The sequence below is a fragment of the Drosophila mojavensis genome, unplaced genomic scaffold (genome assembly GCF_018153725.1).
Source record: "Drosophila mojavensis isolate 15081-1352.22 unplaced genomic scaffold, ASM1815372v1 contig_136, whole genome shotgun sequence".
NCBI classification, from domain to species: Eukaryota; Metazoa; Arthropoda; class Insecta; order Diptera; family Drosophilidae; genus Drosophila; species Drosophila mojavensis.
In genome coordinates, this window is record NW_025318667.1 from 24,169,725 (window position 1) to 24,189,805 (window position 20,081).

The 20,081-nt window shown below is 36.7% G+C and overlaps 1 protein-coding gene across 1 annotated transcript in view; it reads left to right on the forward strand.

The window, feature by feature from the left end:
* The first annotated feature begins 1,297 nt into the window (after positions 1-1,297).
* LOC6584612 (inactive dipeptidyl peptidase 10) overlaps positions 1,298-20,081 on the forward strand; it is a 176,460-nt gene continuing 157,676 nt past the window's right edge. The window contains exon 1 of the mRNA XM_044011433.1: positions 1,298-1,609. The gene's annotated coding sequence lies outside the window, so the exon portion shown is untranslated. The remainder of the gene's footprint in view (positions 1,610-20,081) is intronic.

Consider the following 20,081-nt stretch of genomic DNA (forward strand, 5'->3'; position numbering starts at 1 on the left):
GCGTAGCTCGAGCATAATTCCAATTAGAATAAGCGTTGCCAGGGTGCAGCTGTGTGCGCAACGACCAGCACACAAATGGATATACGTATGGCTGTTTACTACACCAGCGTTTATTCTAATTAGATTATGTGTAAATATTATATATTAGATATGCTGATATATAGCACACATTTTACTGAGCTGTAAAGATATTTGAGCTTAACATTATTGATGTACTCACATACATGTATGTACATACATATTCATGTATATGTTATATTCATTTAGACACATTTCCTAACTTACAATCGAAATTCATGAGAATCACTTGGTGGATATCTTGGGCATATGCCGGTTACTAACAAACTGAAGTCCATAGTATAAGAGGGACTAGAAACTATACAATGTTTTGTAATTGCTTGGTGCCACACATTTATTCGTTTTATATTAATAACGTAGTATTGCATGAATTAAATTTTAAAATTTCAACTTATGTTCAACTTGTTAAGCTGCCAATTAGGTAATAAAAAGCAGGTTTAAATAAAAAAAATAAATTCAACTTGTCCGTATCGTCTGCTCGATGTGTTTGCTTGAACTGTCTTATTTAGGTTAGTTGGCTAACGAATCTAATCATATTTAAGGTTGATGGCTTCAACAGTTCAAACAGCTTCATACATATACACATGTGTGTCTGTATGTGTGTCAGTGTGTGTTCGTTAAGAGTATTAATTACTAAGGAATTGTTGCCATGGCTGTGCGCATAAAAGTATGCAGCGGCATTTGAAAGCAGACGTTGGCTTTTAATTCTAATTAGCTTTTGTAGTCCAATCAGAAGAACGCCAGCTTCAGTCGCAGCTGCAGCAGCAGCAGCATCTAAGCTTTCTCATTCAAAGTGAAAGTTAGCGTTACAATCAGAAAGCTTTTGGCATATGCCGGCAAGACCAAAGAGAAATAAACAAAGAGCGGGAGAAACATAGAGAGAGAGAGAGAGAGAGAGAGAGAGAGCGGGGCAAATGCCGCTTGAGCTTTTGCTGCAAAGTAACGGTATTTAACCCAGCAAACAAATTCGCAGCGCAGCGAATTCAAATGAATCCCAAACAAAACGAGCCTCGTGCGAATGAACACCCGAGGACGAGCACAAGCACGAAGCAGGAAAAGCCGACGCTATGTTTACGCCATACACAGTGGCTATGCACCGTTACGCCCCCTCCTTTGCTAGCTGCGCATTTGGCATCTGCGGGCTGTCAGAGGACACCGCGAATGCCAACAAGTAGCAGTTCAGCATCGACAACGCCAGCGTTCGCTTGCGTCTAGCTGAGGCCAGCGCACCAATCCCCAAAAAATAATACAACTCAATCCAAATCAAATATTACAAAATAAAAACAAGTTTGACGTAAATGAAAAACGCGAAAATTTAAGAGAACGATTCTTGAAACTCTTTCGAAAAAAAAAAATACAAAAACTTTTCGCGCAGTGTACTATCATAATTATTTTCAATTTGTTTTCAGTGTAAAGCCAAAGGCTTTGAGTAATATAAACAAAAAAAGAAACAGTAAAGTGCGGTAAGTGGTTCCTAGCGGCAACTGAAAGAATAATTGAAGCACATAAAGCTCGCTGGTTCTTAGACGAGGTAAGACCAGCTTCTTTTCATATAAATGTATATATTTTTTTAAGTGTATTAAAGTGTATTAAGTGTAATGAAATTTGTTTTCCAATTAGTAAAAAATATTTTAATCTAAAACCTTAAATGTGAGCTCATAGAAAAATGGGAATCATTTAAAGATTTTCTCTTTAAATTATTACATAGTATTTTTTTTTTTATTTTGATGTTTTTCAATGTTTAAATATTTTCAGAATCTGATTCCTGAATCTAATTTTCATTCAGTAAATTCAGTTAAGAAATTAGTTTAAAAAAGTCGATTATTGCATACAGGACCTCAAGCTTTCAGATCCCAGAATATATAATAACATATTCATACGCTGTTTTATGGACGGCAAAAGCGAGCATATTGGTCGGCTTAGAAGGCATTGAATGCAATAGTTAGCTCTTATTTGCAAATAATCTTAGCCAAGTTAGTTCCACAATATGAATATAAAATATTTCGTTCGATCTATTCCTAGCATTGGGTATGGCCAAGTCGGGCATATTAAACTACCTATCTGAAGCTTACTCTTGCATACATTTTACAATGTGTTGTCGACTGTTTTGTTGCATTTGCAATTGCTGAGCTGTCAGTTCCAGCCACAGCTAGAAACCGCAAACAAATAAGGAAAATACGAGCATAACCACATGAAGTCAATTGAAGATATTCGTCTACCCACATATGTACATACATATATCCATACGATAATTGAAAAGTGAAAGTGATAATAAAGAAATAATATTTATGCAATCATATCTATGCTTTAAAGAATTTTACTTCGTAGAAATGATAAAGCTTTATTCAGAATATTTGTCGAATAATTACTTTGATTATTATAATATCCTATACCAGGCTATAACTCAGTCTCCTTTTTAGACTATTTAAACCTATTGTCAATGGGGCAATACCTGTTGTATATGAGCATTGCGGTAGGACATCCGATCTAAAGTTTATTAAATTTGGGGAACTTAATTTTGTGGTCAGAATTTAAAAATTTAATCCAATAGAAGAGAAGATAAGAAAGAAGAGATATGATATGGAGATTCCATCTTGCTTACATAGATACATGTTTTCCAGCAGAGATGAGTGGACGTTGGCTAGAATAACCTGTAAGGTAATTGAGCGTCTATTCGATAAGTATCTTTTTCTTTTGATTTTAGTTTACCTCGTATAGAAAAACTTTTTACATGAGTGTTTTCTAAAAGGATACATCTTACATATGAATACCCTGGGAATGAATACTCTTAATATGAATCCTCATATGAATACTCAGTGAATGAATACATTTAATTAGCATAAGTCGCTTTGAAAAACACCCAGTAAAACACCAATACTTAAAAGAATATTATTTAAATGAAAGCTTCCTCTATGATTTCTCTAGGTAAGAAAGAATACTCTATAAAAAAGTTTCGGCAATAACTCCTTTAAGTATATGAAAAGACTAAACAAAATATGAATACCAATACGGTGTCATATTTAGTCTAGTCTAGAATTCTACACCACAATAATCCCTGTCAGAATACCTTGTACTAGAATATTTTCTATATGAACTATTCACTTAAGAATACCCTGTAAATGAGAACATTCTACACGAACACTCTCTTGTTCTTGTGTACTGCAATACTATATGGAAGAATAGTTTCTGCTTTTCATAACCTCGGTCCGAATACCCTGTAAACAAAGCCAGTCGCCAACAACTTCTGTTGGGCATGATTTATCGCAAACTTATCGGATTGGGACTCAGAATTCTCTGATAGATTATGCCCTTGGCCCGAGCTTACTCTAAACAACGTCAGCATCAAGCCCCAAATATTCGACTAGTGGGCGTGGCATGGCATTCCATTCCATCATTCGTTCGGCCGTAATTAAACAATGTGAAAAAAGTGTTCGCTCTTCAATTACTCAACTGTGTTTCGCACTTCAGATGTCATCAGATGATTTGTGTTGTGCGATGCTTGACTTTTGTTTTTTTTGTTTTTCATTATTTGCCCCTGGCCCTGATGCATTTCTTACACCAAATTGCTGATACTTAAAAATGGCGCGCAGCGTAAAGCCAAAAAGTCAAAAGAGCCAATGGGAAAAGTCAAATGGCAGCAAAGCATTTGACGTTTGCCAATGTTGACAATTTGCATTGGGCAATGCCAACGGCCATAAATTTGACGCCACCAAGACCCGGACCCGGACCCGGACCCGTACACAGACTCAGACCCAGGCCCAGACCCGTACACGGACGAAAGCTATACGAGACTCCGGCTTGGCCAGCCCAACTGGAGTCCCTTGCCCGCTGCCCCTTGTCTGGCCATTTGGCTGGAAAGGCGCGCACAGCAAACAAGTTGGAATTTTTATAAATTACTCAGCTGTAAGTAGATCTGACCCCGTTGCCAGCGACAGCGATGCGTTTCAATATCGACAGACATACATGCATACACACACACACATACATACATATACATATATATGTAAATATGTATATTTGATAATTTTTCAACATTCTTCATTTAAGAACGAAGTAAATTTTTCATGATGCATATTCAAATTTAGCACTTGCTTTCATTTTGTTGGGTTTTTGGTTGAACTGGAGTCAGCTGCCTCGGGAGCTACTTGAGAAAAAGTCATTTGCTTAACGAAACATAGAAATATACAGACATATATAAAACATAGTATGATATAATTGTATTGAAGCATATGAATATATTGATAAAACTCTGAATAAGCATTCATTAAAAGTTTATGCCAAAAATCAAATAAAAACAAGTAAGAAGGCTCTAGTCGAGACTGCTCGACTAGGAGATACCCTGAACCCTCTAAGCTGATATTCTAATCATTCTGGACTTCTTTTATGCACACATACATACACATGCACATCCATTAACTTTATATACAACCCAAATTTGAAGACTCCAGGTCTAAAAGTCTTCAAATTAGGCTGAAAAAACAAAATCAATTTTTCGATTATTCTCGATAAAAAAGTTATCGGATGAGCTATCGAAAAAATAAAGCTCGTACTGCGTATGGTATACACGAGTATGCATGCCAAATTTCAGCTCTCTAGCTCTTATAAGTTCTGAGATCGACGCACTCATACGGACGGACGGACGGACAGACCGACAGGGCTATATCGACTCAGCGCGTCGTGCTGATCAAGAATATATATACTTTATGGGGTCTGCGATGACTCCTTCTGCCCGTTACATACTTTTCCACAAAGCCATTATACCCTGATTTCCCATTTTCAATGGGTTCAGGGTATAACAAGTTAGACCATTGCCGATGGGTGTTACCGACTGCAGAATACTCAGTCATGGCCCAAACGGTACTATATTCATTTTCTACAATTTGCCACGCCCTTAATAAGCTGTTTATAATTGCTATAAGTTATTGATTTTGAACTGCCTACACAATTGTACATTTCTTACTTCAAATACTATGTTTTCTGAGGTACTCGAAAATTCATTCTCCCAGTTGTCGCGCCTTTACGAATCGGATCTTCTATTGACATTATATTGTAATTCAAAAGTATATTCAGTCGACTCTTGTTATTTCAAACCTGCGTTATTTCGAACCTCTCATTAATTCAAAGTTATCACTCAGTAATTCGAACTAAAAATCATTGCTAAGACGGGGTAATTCGTACTCATATGGTTAAACACTCGACAATTCGAAATATTTTAAGAGGCCCCTGAATTTCGAAATAACGAGAGTCGACTGTATTCCAAATTTCAAGTCTGTGGGATGGACGAACATTGCATAAAACTAATATACCCCATTCACTTTCGTTAATGAGTATTAACACTATGTATGAAATAAATATGATCTGAGGTCTCACCCAGTGCCCGACAGCTGGTTAGGTCTGCTCTGATGGGTTCTCAATTTTTGCGCGTTCCTCAAAGTGAAGCAAAGAACCTTCAACAAATTTTGGGCCCAGATAACACGACACTAATGATCAGACTTGGCCGCCTGTGGCATTTTCTTGTACCTGAAACTTAAGAGGCCGATGAGAGGACAAGGTCACGCTGCAATTGGGCTGATAATGAACTGAATAAAATTAATTTATTCATTGACCTAACGTATATAATATCTGATGGCAGTGTCTTTAGAGGAAGCCAAATGGGTATACGTGAATAAATAAATATTTTTTGCTGCAAACATTTTTAAACAGCCCTCGTATATATACAAATTTATATAAAAATATATATATGTATGTATTTAAATATATGTAAATTTCTATTAGTCAAAATATTTAGAATTCATATTTATTTATTTGTTATATTACATTATTTTATTTTTGTATACTCGTACACTTCTCTCTGAACAATAGAGTTCCAAGGCTTCAAAATGTCTGCAGATTTTTGTGTTATTGTAACAACGTTTGGAGGGTTCCGGATTGAAGTGTTGACAGCTCTTTCAAGCCCCTTCAATTGGGACTTCTGGCTGGCTTTTTAGCATACCCTGTAGGTAACTGAAAAGGGGTATATTTGAGTGATGGAATATTAAGCATGCATAGATATAGATAGCTATGTTATATAGGCATCTAGATATATAGCTCTATTCAGATATAGCTATATTCCTGATCAGCTTGACTCACGACTTCAAATTTATGTCAATTGATCGATTTTATCCACATTTTTGCAATCGATAACAATCGATTTAGTGTTAGATCATAAATTCGAACTGTTTTTTATTTCCAAGCCTCAATTGGCCTAGTTTGGCTCTAATTAGGGTATATTTTAGTCGATCAGCTTCAGCTGCACAGCACTTTTACTTGCTTCAGTGTTGACCTTGTGCGCGCTTTCGCATGTTGTTGTTGTTGATTTCCTCTTGCTTCCACCTCCTTTTTTTGGCATTCAAATTATGTGAATGTATTTCATTTTCATTTGCGACTTGCGCTTGTTTTAGATTTGTTTGTTGTTTTATGGCTTGACCATTTGCCAGCATTGTGTGTGGTGCGGGTAGTGGTAGTGGTGCTGGTGCTTAGAGTCGGGAGAGGGGGGGGGGGCCCGCCTGTGGCTGCGTGCCTGGCAAACATTTTCAACAGGATTTTCCAATGGCTTTTTGGCAACTGCACTCAATTTTTATTACCTAGCACTCGCATTTTACTTAGCCTATTCGCTCTATACATAATTCTGTTAAGGCTGTACCCAAGGGAACGGGGGGGTGGGGTGAGGCGGGCGGATTTCCCATGGTATATGCTTGGTCAATGTTTTGCATAGTGGGCAACATTTTATATCTGCCTCCATTCAGCATGGATGCCCAATGCTTCTTGTTGACACCCTGCCAGGCTGAGTTAGCAGTACACACACACACACACACACACACACACACACACACACACACACACACACGCTCTCACGCACTTGCTGTTATAATTTCATTTGAGGTTTAAGCAACGGGCCTCTGGTTACATTTACATTTTTATTTCCTCTCGGACGCATCCATTGGGGGTACGTGAGATTTTCTTGTTGTTGCTCACGCGTTTTCTTCCCCCTAGTTGTTGTTGTTGCTGGCCAAATGCTTTCTTTGTATGGCTAAATCTATGCCTGATTTAAATGTAGGTCTTGGCCTTCGTGCGCAGCTCTTTCAATTCCATACGAGCCGCGTGACATTCTTACAAATTACATTTTAAGTTATGCCCTTAAATCTGAGCAAGAGCTTTAAGAGAAATGCCATATGTATATGTATATAGATATATATCTATATATATGTAAGTTCAAACATCGTCAGCGATTGCCTGAAGTTACACCTAACACCGGCCATATCCATTTCCCCGCCGATTTCCCCCCATTTCCCACCATTTCCTTAACTCATCTCCCATTCTGAACTATGTCGTTTGCCGTGTGTTTTATGAGGGTTTACTGTAGAATAAAAATGGCAACAACAACCATGAAATCGTAAACAGTTGATTCCGATTTTCATTTTCATTTTCATTCCCATTCGGATTTGGTTTTGTTTTAGCTTTGGCTTTGCTTTCGGCCCAAACAGCTTTATGGCCGTAACGCCTTGGGAGCGCCGCCACTTATGCCCTAACTTATTCAAAATGATTTTTATAACTGTTATTTAAATGATTTCTTAGCTTAGTATCTCAGCGATGAGTCGCATGGGAAACATTAGGGGCTCTGCGAAAGAATGAGCTGACTGCTAAATTATTGTTTCATTTTGTAGAAGAGGGTATATCTACTGGTTAAGGTATAGTTTAATATATAGGCCTACATTTATATATATAGATTTTTGATCCATCTATGGGATAGATCCAAGTCTCTAGCTTGAATAATGCTACAGTTTTGTTTAAAATGAGATGCCAGGATATATCCTGGATACTCTTATATACAGTATTATTCATATTCGACGGACTCATCTGGTAGCCTTATGTCTTATGTCTTATGTCTTTCTATATGGAACCAGATGGTTCCATCGAATATGAGCAGCTTTGTATTATAAATAACTATGTATAATAGTACTATTTCCTAACTGAGCACTCCACAGGGTATATTGCATCAAACCAATATACCCTTCACCATTTAATTTAATTTCAATTCGAATTTTGAATTGTGATGTGATTTATATGAGGAGATGTATTCAGTAGTGAAAGACCAATAATAGCTAAAGAGACTCAGGAGTTGGAAATACCTGTCCCAGGTTGTTGTATTAACTATATATATCTCATATTTCACGTTTTCACAGCATCGTCTACCTTCTTTTGATAGAGTTTGATTTATATAAGCCCTAAGCTGCCCTCATTACAATCACAAAAACCAAGCCTAATTGAGTATTCCCAGGGTATTTGTGAGACTCTGTAGGATATAACTTCGCTTGGAGCGAGTCTCAGGTGTTCTGTGCTTTCAGTTTTTGAAGTGAGGAGATCTTCTCAGCTTGCATAGTGTATTATATTTAACTGTAAAACACAAATAATATACTTTGACTCTCAGTTACCTAGTAAACCGTTAAACGAGCATCGATGTTTATGATTTTTTTCAGCTCATTAACTTTTTAATTAACAAAAATTTGTGATTGTATTTATTTCTTTCCTCACTAGTAATCAAAACAAAATGTTTTTTTTTTTTTTGTTTTTGTTTTTTCAGTGTATATAATACATGATTTAATATTTGTTTCCCCGCTCGATGAAGAATGCATATGAAGTTTATGCGAGCTACGAGTATAACATTTTTTTTTTTATTGCTAGACTACAAAATTGATGTTTCTAATCAAGTTTTGCATAGATCCTGAATGTTTATATATTTCTTACAGATGCTCTCTCATCCTTTATAACCCATCCAAGAAATCTCTGCTGACCACATTTGATATTGTGCTCCATTTGCGTAGTTCATCTTCATAATAAATTCGAATTGAAACCTTCGAGCGTCGCGTCGCGTCGCTTTGAAGCTTAGCTCTGGCTCTGATGATGCTTGTATTAAAACTAATTAAATTAAATGAAGTTTTTGTATTAAGCTCTTATCAGGTTCATTTGGTTAGCTAATAAAAGGGACCTGCGTTTCGCACAGCTAATTTGCATTTGCGGTTTTGGCTTCTTTTTTGCCATCTCTTGCTTTTGCTCTTCCTCTTCCTATCTGTCTCTCTCTTTACCTCCCTCTCTCTCTATCTCTCTCTCTCGCTCTGTCTCTCTATTCGCTACGTTTTAAACACACTTTGATTATCTTGTGCGCGCCAAACCAGGACTCCACCTGCTCCCGCCACGCCCACTAACGTGCGCCTCGGCTATAGCCGTAGCCGTAGCCGTAGCCCTAGCCAGGGCACAGCATCGTGTTGCTATCAGGGCCCGTGTCGGCAAATGGCAAATGGCAAATGGAAGGCAGCACTACGGTACGCCGGGTATTGGCTAGGGTATCGGGTAGGCGCTGTAGTACCCTGGCCGGGGTCGCCTGTCATTGTCGTGCGCGTTGGCATATGTCACCAAGGTGTTACCGTTTGTTTTTGTTTTTCTAACTTGTACAAAATCCGCGTGGCTTATGTATGTGTGTGTGTGTATATATATGTGTGTGTGTGTATTAAATTTGCGGGCATGGCATTGAGTTTTATGCGTTTATGCGTGCTTTACATAAACACATACGCATAGAGTAAACAACTCAGGTGTAAGCATGTGTGTGTGTGTGTGTATGTGAGTGGTGCTTTTTTTTTTTAAGTTTCTTTGCTTCATGAACTGAAGCTGCTTGACTGTAGTTTTTAAATAAATCAATTTTGTGGCAATTCAATTTGGCTTTGCAGCGGTTGAAGGCTCTTATTTTGAAGGAAAGTATAAAGAGTACTATATACGCCTAAATATTGTTTATACTGCATATTTACCCTATATACTATATATACTATATATACTATATATACTATATACACTATATATTCTCATTATATACTATATTGGCTAATCAAGTCAAATTCTGTCGACTTGATTACTCACTATAGTATTAGTAGTAATATTAACTCATATGATTAAACTCATATGCTATGGTAAAATTCTTTTACCATACAACAAGCTTATACCAAATCAGCTGCTTAAATAAATATTAAAAATGTAAGCATTTTATTTTAATTTGATTTTTTTTATTTTCTATTTATTTTTGATTTAGTTTTATTTGTATTTCTTGTATTCTTAATTTAATTTTAATTATTTATTATTCTTTTTTTTATACTTTTAAATAGTCTTAAGTAAAAGCATAATTTAACTAAATGCATTTCAAAATATTTAAAAACATTAATAATAAAATCATATACAAATAAAAATTAAATAATAATTAATACAAAAAAAAAAAAAAGTTGTATAAGAAATTAAATTTAACAAATATAATAATAAATATACTACAAATATAATATGATTGTATCATAATAAATAAAAAATTGTATTTAAATTACACTTTATTAGTCTTTGATTATTTATATAAATATGACAATTTTTTTTAATAAAAATAAAATTAAAGATTTTAATATCTAAGAGAAAATTAATTCAATTTAATTTACTTAAATTGAAATGACTATATATATATATATATATATATATATATATATTTTTTTTTTTTTTTTCAACTATACTTATATTAATATTTGAATTTATTTTTTGGTTTTCACTCATATTGAATAATAATTAGAATATATTAAATATATTTTTGCCTTGAAATGCCTCAAAATGCCGTAACTCTTTTGTTGCTTAGAGTGTTTAATGTTATTTGAAGTTTTTGCATAACATTTAGCGCGAATGGTTTTCAAAATACGTTTGCATCCCACTGAGCCACGTCGACTGCGCTGAAAGCATTTGCTATTCACGGCCGCGTTTTAGGGTAAATTTATGTAAATAACAAAATCACAAAATCCTTAAATTGTCATTAGCTAAGCCTTTCGAGATTTGCGCTGTTTGCTGTTTTTTGCCCCCTTTTTATTTTTCTTTTCTAAATATTATTTTCGTTGATGTCCCCGGCCGCTGCTTCGTTTGCCCAGAATTTTCAATTGCTTTAGCCCCAAAAGCCAATTAGAACTTCTCAGATTGCAGCGAATGCCACGCCCCTCCCAAAGAAAAACTTTCAAATACTTTTGTGTTGCTTCCTTAATTAATTGCCTAATGCTGAGAGCTAATTAGTCAATATTTAATAATATTAACCAACATTTTATTAACTGATTTCGAGTGTAATAATGTAAAAAGAAATAAGGTTAATATTTACAGAAATCTTATTCTATAGATATAAACAAAGATTTTGCTTTATTTTAGCAGCATTTATTGCTGCTTTCGATTCAGGGGTATTTGCTAGTCGAGCACACCTCACCGGTATTTGTATTATAATTTATGGCATACCAGGAAAAATGAAAAGTGTTGTCCATTGACGAACGCATCCGGTTTGCCATTTGCTTTTGTACTTTGTACGTTATGTGATGATACCCTGGAAACTGACACACACTGTTTGGGGTATATGCAAGTTGAAGTTGAGGTCTGAGCAGGCAACGTAAGTGTGTAGCAATCTAAAGATGAGAGCTCGAAATAAAGTACAAAATTCGATAATTCGATAATTGTTAATCGATTTATCGATTGTAATGGTGTACAGGTTAGACAATAGTCTCTCATATATACATATATGTATTGTGCATACCATATATGTAAACATATATATATATATATATTTATATTGTATATTATTATATACAGATTGAATCTCGCCAGAGTATCTGCTAGTCGAGCATGCCTGCTTAAGTTTGTTGCTTGTGTCTTTTTATTCGGGCGGCTTGATTTGCTTTCCGTTTCAGTTTTGGGCCTAACTCGGCGAATGCTTTGCTTGTTTATCATGCTCCAAATGTTGCAACATGTCCACATATATGTGTGGGTGCGTATGGATGCGTGTATGGGTGTGTTTGTGTGTGCATTTCCGTTTCCGCTTGCGATAGTTTCCTCTGCGTCGTCGGATTGCTGATGGCTTGATTGCGACTTTATGGCACGCAATGTTGCTGATGCTTTTATTGCTAAAGACCTCTTCTGCTCGGTAGCCATGAGTGTGCATGTGTGCGTGTGTGTGTGTGTGAGTGGCACATTGTGGTGCTAAACGTATCCAAGTCGAGATACTCTGGTCATCTATGGCGCACAAATGATGTGCCAATAAACTTGGGTGCCGCTCAATTGTATCCAATAAAATTCATCTTGGCTTATATGAGCAGCTAGAGCGTGACCACGCCCACATTCCTAAAACACATTAGCTAAAGCAATGGGCAACAGCAGCAACAGCAGCAGCAGCAGCAGCAGCACCATCTGCGTTGCCTTAAGCCCTTGTCAAATGTCATGTGGGTTTATCTCTTTGGCAACGCTTCAATTGTCATTAAATATTGCTGTTGCTGTTGTTGTTGTTGTTGTTGTTGTAGCTGTTGCTGTTGCCTTCAATTTTGAGGCCTTGTCCAATGCTGCGTATACTTAACTTCAATTGAACTTAACTTCCATTCTCGACTGAATGAGTTTTTCTGTTGTTCTTCTTGAACGCCCTTTACGTCTTTTGTTATTTATCATCCACGCTCGCCCTCCATCTCTGTCCTTTTCTCTCTCTCTCTCTATATATATATATATATCTTCCATAATTCCGCTAGCAACTAGTTGGCGCCCAAAACTAACGAATGCAAAGCACGTCTCAGCTCTCCACTCGCTGTCTATGGATATGTCTAGGCAGCGAGCGGGTTAGAGAGCGCAAAAGTTTAGCGCACAGTCTTAAACGTATTAAATTGAATGGTCAGAGCAACAACAACAACAACAAACAGCAACAACAACAACAACAGCAAGGAGAAGAACTAAACACTCAAATGGTACACCATGTACTTGTGTATGTGTAAAGCGCATATTCTTCGTATCGTTGCTGCAGCTGTTGTGGCTATGGCACTCCAGCAGAACGGATTTTCTACAAATGATGACAACGCCAGCGGTGTGTGTGTGTGTGTGAGTGAGAAGAGAGAGAGAGAGAGAGAGAGAGAGAGAGAGAGAGTATCATGTGTTTGTATGTGTGTTTGTCAAGTACAACAGGATGTGTTGCCACAGCAATGCACAGCACAATTTAGTTCCTGCGTTTATCATTATCAACAACTCAGGTTGTCCTTTTGCTTACCTCTTCTTCTTCTTCGTCTCCTTCATCTTCCTCCTACTTTCTCTTCTGGTCTTAGCGCTCAATGTTTATCTACTTACTAAATTAATAGAGCAAGTTTAGTTTTTAAAGTCTAATCACAAAAACAAATAAGCAAATTGTTTGCTTTAAGCGTGAGCTCTAGTAGAAAAGTAGAAAATGGAAGAAGTTCGGAATGAAATGGATTTTCTTTGGGAAAATTCTTGAAAGTTGCATGATTTAGCTACAATAAAATATTTATATAACCAGAAGCTATTTAAAATGAAAATTCCTTGTATGTATATTAATTTCTCCAATAAAATTTATGTGACAAACAAACAGAGGCTTGGCCCATTTCTGCAATGAAGTGTATTTCACTCACACTATGTGAAAACACTCAGAGAGCAACCGATTGCAACGGTTCCTTAATGAGCTCTCTCTCGATCGACGCAGCAAACGTTTTGTTGTTGTTTTGTTTCGCTCTGGTTGCTTGCCGACCGTTTGGTTGAGTGGAATGATGGAAAGAGGCTGTTGTGTGTGTATTGGTATGTGTGCGAATGATGTGTTCGGCAAATTGAGTGTGTTGAATGTGTATGTGTATGTAAAGAGCGTTTGCATTGAGCTTTTGAGCAATTATTGAGTTTCTTTGTGCGAGCGTCAATCGTCTCTCTCTAAATGTTATTCCTTTAACGAGCATCGCACGACGAGTTCAACTCAAGGCGCTCAGCATGAAAACAAAAACGAAAAGAAACGAAGTCTCTTGCTCAGAGCGTGAGCGAGAGAGTATGATTTCTTTCGGTAGATCCCGCAAACAGAGCGTAAGTGATAAAACGATCAACTCTTATTTGCAAGCTATAAATAAATAGAGGGTATACATATCGGTAGCCCCTCAAATTGTTTACATTTGGTTGCTCTAAGTCTTTAGCCTTTCAATCGGATCTTTAACTTCTTTTACATTTACTATATAGAACGTAGAAACCAACTGCAATCAACTTCCTTTTTTTTTATATGCATACCACTAATAGCGAAAGCTTGCTTTTAAGTTTATTGCTTGGCTTGAGAGCCCGATTGCCCGTGGCACTTAAGCATTAAGCATTAATGACTGTTTGACTCCGTAATATGAGCCCCATGCTTAACTCTTGTGGTCTCCATCTATAATACTCTTCAACGTTTTTAACAACAAGTTGTTTGCAGCTGCTGCCCTGTCATCTATTTATCAGTTTCTTCTATCACTCTTTATACCCATTGAAAATTACAATATAGGGTATAACAGTTTTTCTTCTCTGGAGCGGTTCGATAAATATATACATATGTATGTATGTCTTCATAATCAGCAGGACTTTTGTGTATGTACAAAGTTAGACCCATCTTTCAGTCGTTCACTTCCGACTAGAGCCTTCCTATGTGTTATATTCATGAAGCGATTGTACTAAACTCTATGAACAGCTCTAATACTCTTGGGTACTTATATACATTGTCTGATAGTGTCCATCGATTCTGTTACTCATCAAGCTCACATAATACCTATGAAAGTTGAAGAAGAAGAGTTTGACTACTTATTTTCAAATTATATATTTTTGTCTTCTTTCATCTTCATCAGAGCATTAAAGATATTCATATAGTTAAGTATGAAATAACTGAAGTGATTCTAAGAACATCTTTAATACTCCAGGTACATTTTTCTGAATGGAGTCCATCGATTCAAGTTCAGAAGAAGCTTGTCCATTTCCTTGGATTTTCTTTCTTGGCTTTCGGTAAGGGTATTTTGGCTTCGTATTGCTGTATTTGGGTTTTTTCACTCTCTTTTCTCCTCGTCGTATTTTGCAGGTTCCTCTTTGCGTTGATGGTTTGTTGGCTGTTGCATCCCAATTAAAAAACAACAACAGTTTTCCACTCTTTCGTTTCGCACTTCCGCCTGCTGCTGTTTCCTCCCCTTCTTCTTCTTGTTCTTTTTCATCTTCTTAGTTGTCGTGGCTGCTATTATGATTGTTGTCTGCCATTTCCCTCGACTCGACTCGGCTCGGCTCTGTTTAGGTGCTAATGGCCGGCGATATCAGTCGGGAAGTCGAAACGAGCTGTTGGTCTTGTTGCTACGGCTTAAAGCTTTAACAACTTGAGCTTCTGAACTGAATGTGATTTTCCATCTAACATAAATTCCAAGTGATTAAAGCACACACACACAATCACACACATGCAGAGACACACACACACATACGCACACGCTGGAAACAATGGAACACTCTAAGCCTAACTAAGTGCTCGTCGGCCCTAAAGCGTTCGCCATAGAATTTTTGCGTATACCCTGTAAACAATTTAAAAGTCAAGTAGCTCAGCTCAGCACAAAATTGAATTATGTTTCAAAATATATTGAGTTTTTTGTAATATATTAAAATAAATATATTTATTTACTTATTTTTTGACATACATATAAATAACTTTTTCTGTAAAAAATAAATTATTAATAACTTTTCTCATAGGGTATCTACATTCTTGGGCAATCTGTAGTGGAGATTTTTCTAGCCGCTTTCTTTGTTGTTTTGTTGGCTCATGGTTTTTGTGTATGTGTGCGATATAGCCGTATGTACGTCCGTGTGCGTAGTAGATAATTACGCCCAAGGACGGACTGGCTTGCCTGGCTGCTGCTATCCTCGTCGTGGCTCTGGCCAAAAGTGGAACGAATCTCATGATGTGACATCTGAAAGTTAATGTGAAACGTGAACTTAGTTGACATTAAGACAAATATTAAATGAATTTGCAAAATTTTCAGTTCTCTTAAATCCAAGTTTATGTAGGAGAAAGTAAAGCTCAAATTATTCAGATGATAATCACAAAGAAGGGTTTCATGTGGTAGAAGCTCAGAGTCATAAAAAGAGAAATTGAATCATTTAACAAAGTTTGATTAGCAATTGCTCATTTCATTTACTATTTTTATTGCAGACCATTTATTATTTCAATAAAACATTGAATTTTATTTCATATACAAAAATTGCTGTTATTATTTTTTGTTGTTGTCGGAATTTGCATACAACTCGTTGAAAGGTAAATCCACTTAGAGAACATTTTCATAAATGCATTTTGAGGTCGTTTTATGAGCCCTCATGATTGAGAGCAGTTCGAGGAGCGAGGAAGAGAGAGGGCGAATGAAAGAGAGCGAGAGAGCTCGTAAATATTTAGCAAACATTGTAACCAAATGCCATTCGGCTATCAAATATGCAAATGAGCTGTCTACATTGTCAATTCACGTCCAATGATTTCATGGCTTATTTTACATTTTTTCTTCTTCTTCTTTTTTGTTTTTGTCGACCTGTCTGACAGCCACAAATTGATGTCCGACATGCTGTGCAGATTAAGTAGACCATTAAGCGAGAGATCGAGATCTGAACAGTAACTTGTATATTGTATATTTATAGATAGACATATACATATACATATACATATACATATACATATACATATGCATATCTGGGACCTTTACCTATGTAGGTCCTTCAATTTAAAAAGAGTTAAGTTTTAATCAAGTATTGTTAGGTTATGTTCTTATGTTATGCAGGGTTTGTTATACATATCTTTGTGGTTGTCTGGTTTGAGGGCAATCGAAGGATGACGCGATGATCAATATTGACTGACTGGGAGATTTAGAGGTAGAGAGAGAGAGAGAGAGAGAGAAAGATAGATAGGTAGAGAGACAGAGAGGGAGATAGAGAGAGAATATGAGTGGGTGAAAGAGAGACAGAGAGAGAGAGAAAGATAGATAGGTAGAGAGACAGAGAGGGAGATAGAGAGAGAATATGAGTGGGTGAAAGAGAGACAGAGAGAGAGAGAAAGATAGATAGGTAGAGAGACAGAGAGGGAGATAGAGAGAGAATATGAGTGGGTGAAAGAGAGAGAGAGTTAGATAGATAGAGAGAGAGACAGAAAAAAGAGCGAGAGAGAGATAGAGAGAGAGAGGGATAGTCAGATAGACGGATGGACAGACAGTTGGTCACACGGAGCGCGAGAAGAATACACAGAAAGATAAACGGACAGCCAGGTGGACGAACAGAGAAAGAAGGATAGAGAGATTTACAAACAGAGGGAAGAACAGTCAAACTGGCAAAAAGACTGACGGATGGACAGACAGGGAGATTGGCGGACTGATGAAGGACCTATGGAGAGACAGACAAACAGTCAAACAGAAAGATAGGTTGAGGTAAGTGGACAGACAATTGGAAACGTGGATAAGCAAACGGACAGATGACGGCAAGACAGAAAGAGCGACAAATGACAGACAGACGAACAGACAGACACAGGGACATACAGATAGACGGACAGACAAACAGACTGACGGATGAACCGGCGGACCAACAGATGGAGGGACAAACAGAGAGATAGGCAGCTGGATACACAGACGGATATACTGAGAGATAGCCGGACATACAGACAGACAGAGAGAGAGAGAGAGAGAGAGAGAGAGAGAGAGAGAGAGAGAGAGAGAGAGAGAGAGAGAGAGAGAGAGAGAGAGAGAGAGAGAGAGAGTAGGCGGACGGACAGAAGGGTCAACAGCTGGAGACACAGACGGCTACACGGAAATAAAGACGGACAGACAGATAGACAGATTGGTGGGCAGATAGTCAAACGGACATAAGAGATATACTAAAAAATACTAAATACTGTGTATCAGTCATCCGCAGTTCTATTGAGGAATACACCCAATGGGCAAGTGTTCAGAATGTACAATGCTCTGGTTAAGCTTTTGGCCTGTTGGGAGCAATGGCACGCAAGCTTCACTCGGAACGAATAGAAATGAATTTGAAATCCAAGTACAAGTTCTTAGCTTTTCGGCATGGTAAGCGGATATATCAATTAGCGCTTAAGACCCGAAGTGCTGTTTATTGCTGCCGTTTATGGGTGAACATGGTGCAATTAATTATCCGCAATAATTGCAGAAAGCCATAAATAAATGATTGTCCTTCCGTCCGGCTGTCCGGACTGTCCGGACTGTCCGTCCCATCTCATCCTGTCGTCCGTTAAGTGCCATTGGCAATAAATTAAATTTTATTGCGTATTGATTACGATTAAACAATCTTTGCGCGGCGTTACGTCGATTTCCATGTGCAGTCGATTGACAATTGACTTCAGTTGGCATTTTGTTTGTTTGTTTGTATAATTTGTTATGCAACAATGACGGCAGCAATGGTAACAAAATTGGCAACAAACATTTTGTTTGGCCTTAATCAATGGCAACAGCAGCAAAAGTGTCAAAAAGTCACAATGCCCACGCCTCTCTTGCTGTAAGCGTAGCTGACGCGCTTAACAAATGAGTCAAAAATGTTAAGCGACACACACACACACACACACCCACACATACACCGATATATACTCTCCCATGGCTGCAGCGCAAATGATTGATTACGCGCGATATATTGACTGTTTTTTTTTTTTTTTTTTTGTCGTCTCTCACATCAAATCTCATTCTGTTTTACTCTAACTCTCTCTCTCTCTCTCTCTCTCTCTCTCAGTCACACACCTTTTCTCATCTCTTACACTTCAGGATCCATTTTATTTTCATTATTGAGCGCTGAAATTTTAATGAGCTTTTGATGCGAAATACACGTTAAGCTGCATGCCGCATTATTTATGTTAAATACGTTAAATATTTAAGTGGCCCAGTTGTTTAAGCCAAATTGACTAAGAGCTCACATCACACACAGCTCACATCAAGTTGACTCGAGCAGGCAGCAATGAGCATCAAATTGAAGGAATCTGTAGATAACTCTTTTATAGGATAGTCAAATTATTGGAATTAAGCTTCAATCTGTAATTTCTGCTAAAGGTTTTTGATGTGCTGTAAGTTAAAATAAGTTAATAAAGTCAGCTTATAAAGAATACATAAAAGTGAAAATTAAGGCATTTCAAAAAAATAAAAATGAAATAATAAATTCAGTTGAGGCATTTTAGAATATTTGGCGAGATTTTTGATTTCTTTTCTTTTATTTTTTTTAATTTGTATTTGGAATATCAATCAATGTTGTTTGGTTTATTTAATTACTGAGCCATTCTGACCTATATTTCACTGATCTCTGTATACAACATGTGTTAAAGGCGAGTTCCGATAATTCAAAATGTAAAGGTAATCAATTTTTTTTCTATCGATTTACACCAGGGGCTCAAAAGAAGCTCCAAGAAGAGAGGGGAAAACACACATAAGTTATTTTTTTACGCCAAATTAAAAAAAAGGATTAACTTTTATTTGCAATTTTTTGTAAAAAAATTATTTTTAATTATTATAAATAATTAATTTGATAAAAATAAAAAAATAATTATTACAGATCAATTTTTATATAAAAATCAAAGCAAAACTCTTTTTTTTTTTTTTTATTTATTTCGATCGTAAAAATTAATTTTAATAATTAATTAAATTAATTATTTAAATTACTCAAAAAATAATACTTATTTTTTAATTTTTTGCTATAAAAGATATAATCGTTATCCGATCCCTGATTTACACAGAAATTCAATCAATCGAGAATTATCAAAAACGATTTTAAATCAAGGGAATAGAATTTCTTTCTATTAAGCGCGGGTACAAATTATCGAGACTCGACTGTAGTTATCTCTGCATAGTGTTCGAGCTGTGGATCTGTCTCTCAATCAACAGTGATTTAAGTACATAAATAGCTGAAATTGAAGAAATTGATAAGCTTTATCAGGCTTACCTATTCGTAACCGTATGACATCGCCTTGTATGCTATGAACGATCGTAAATCCACTTGGTCATAGTCTCCTTCAAGATAATTCCAACAGCAGTGCAGACGGAGAAATCCGTATGAGCTATGATATGGGCTTTCCCATATGGATCTTTTTGTCTGCAATGCTGATGCCATGCCATAATCATGAAAATATCCCAAATATTTTTAGC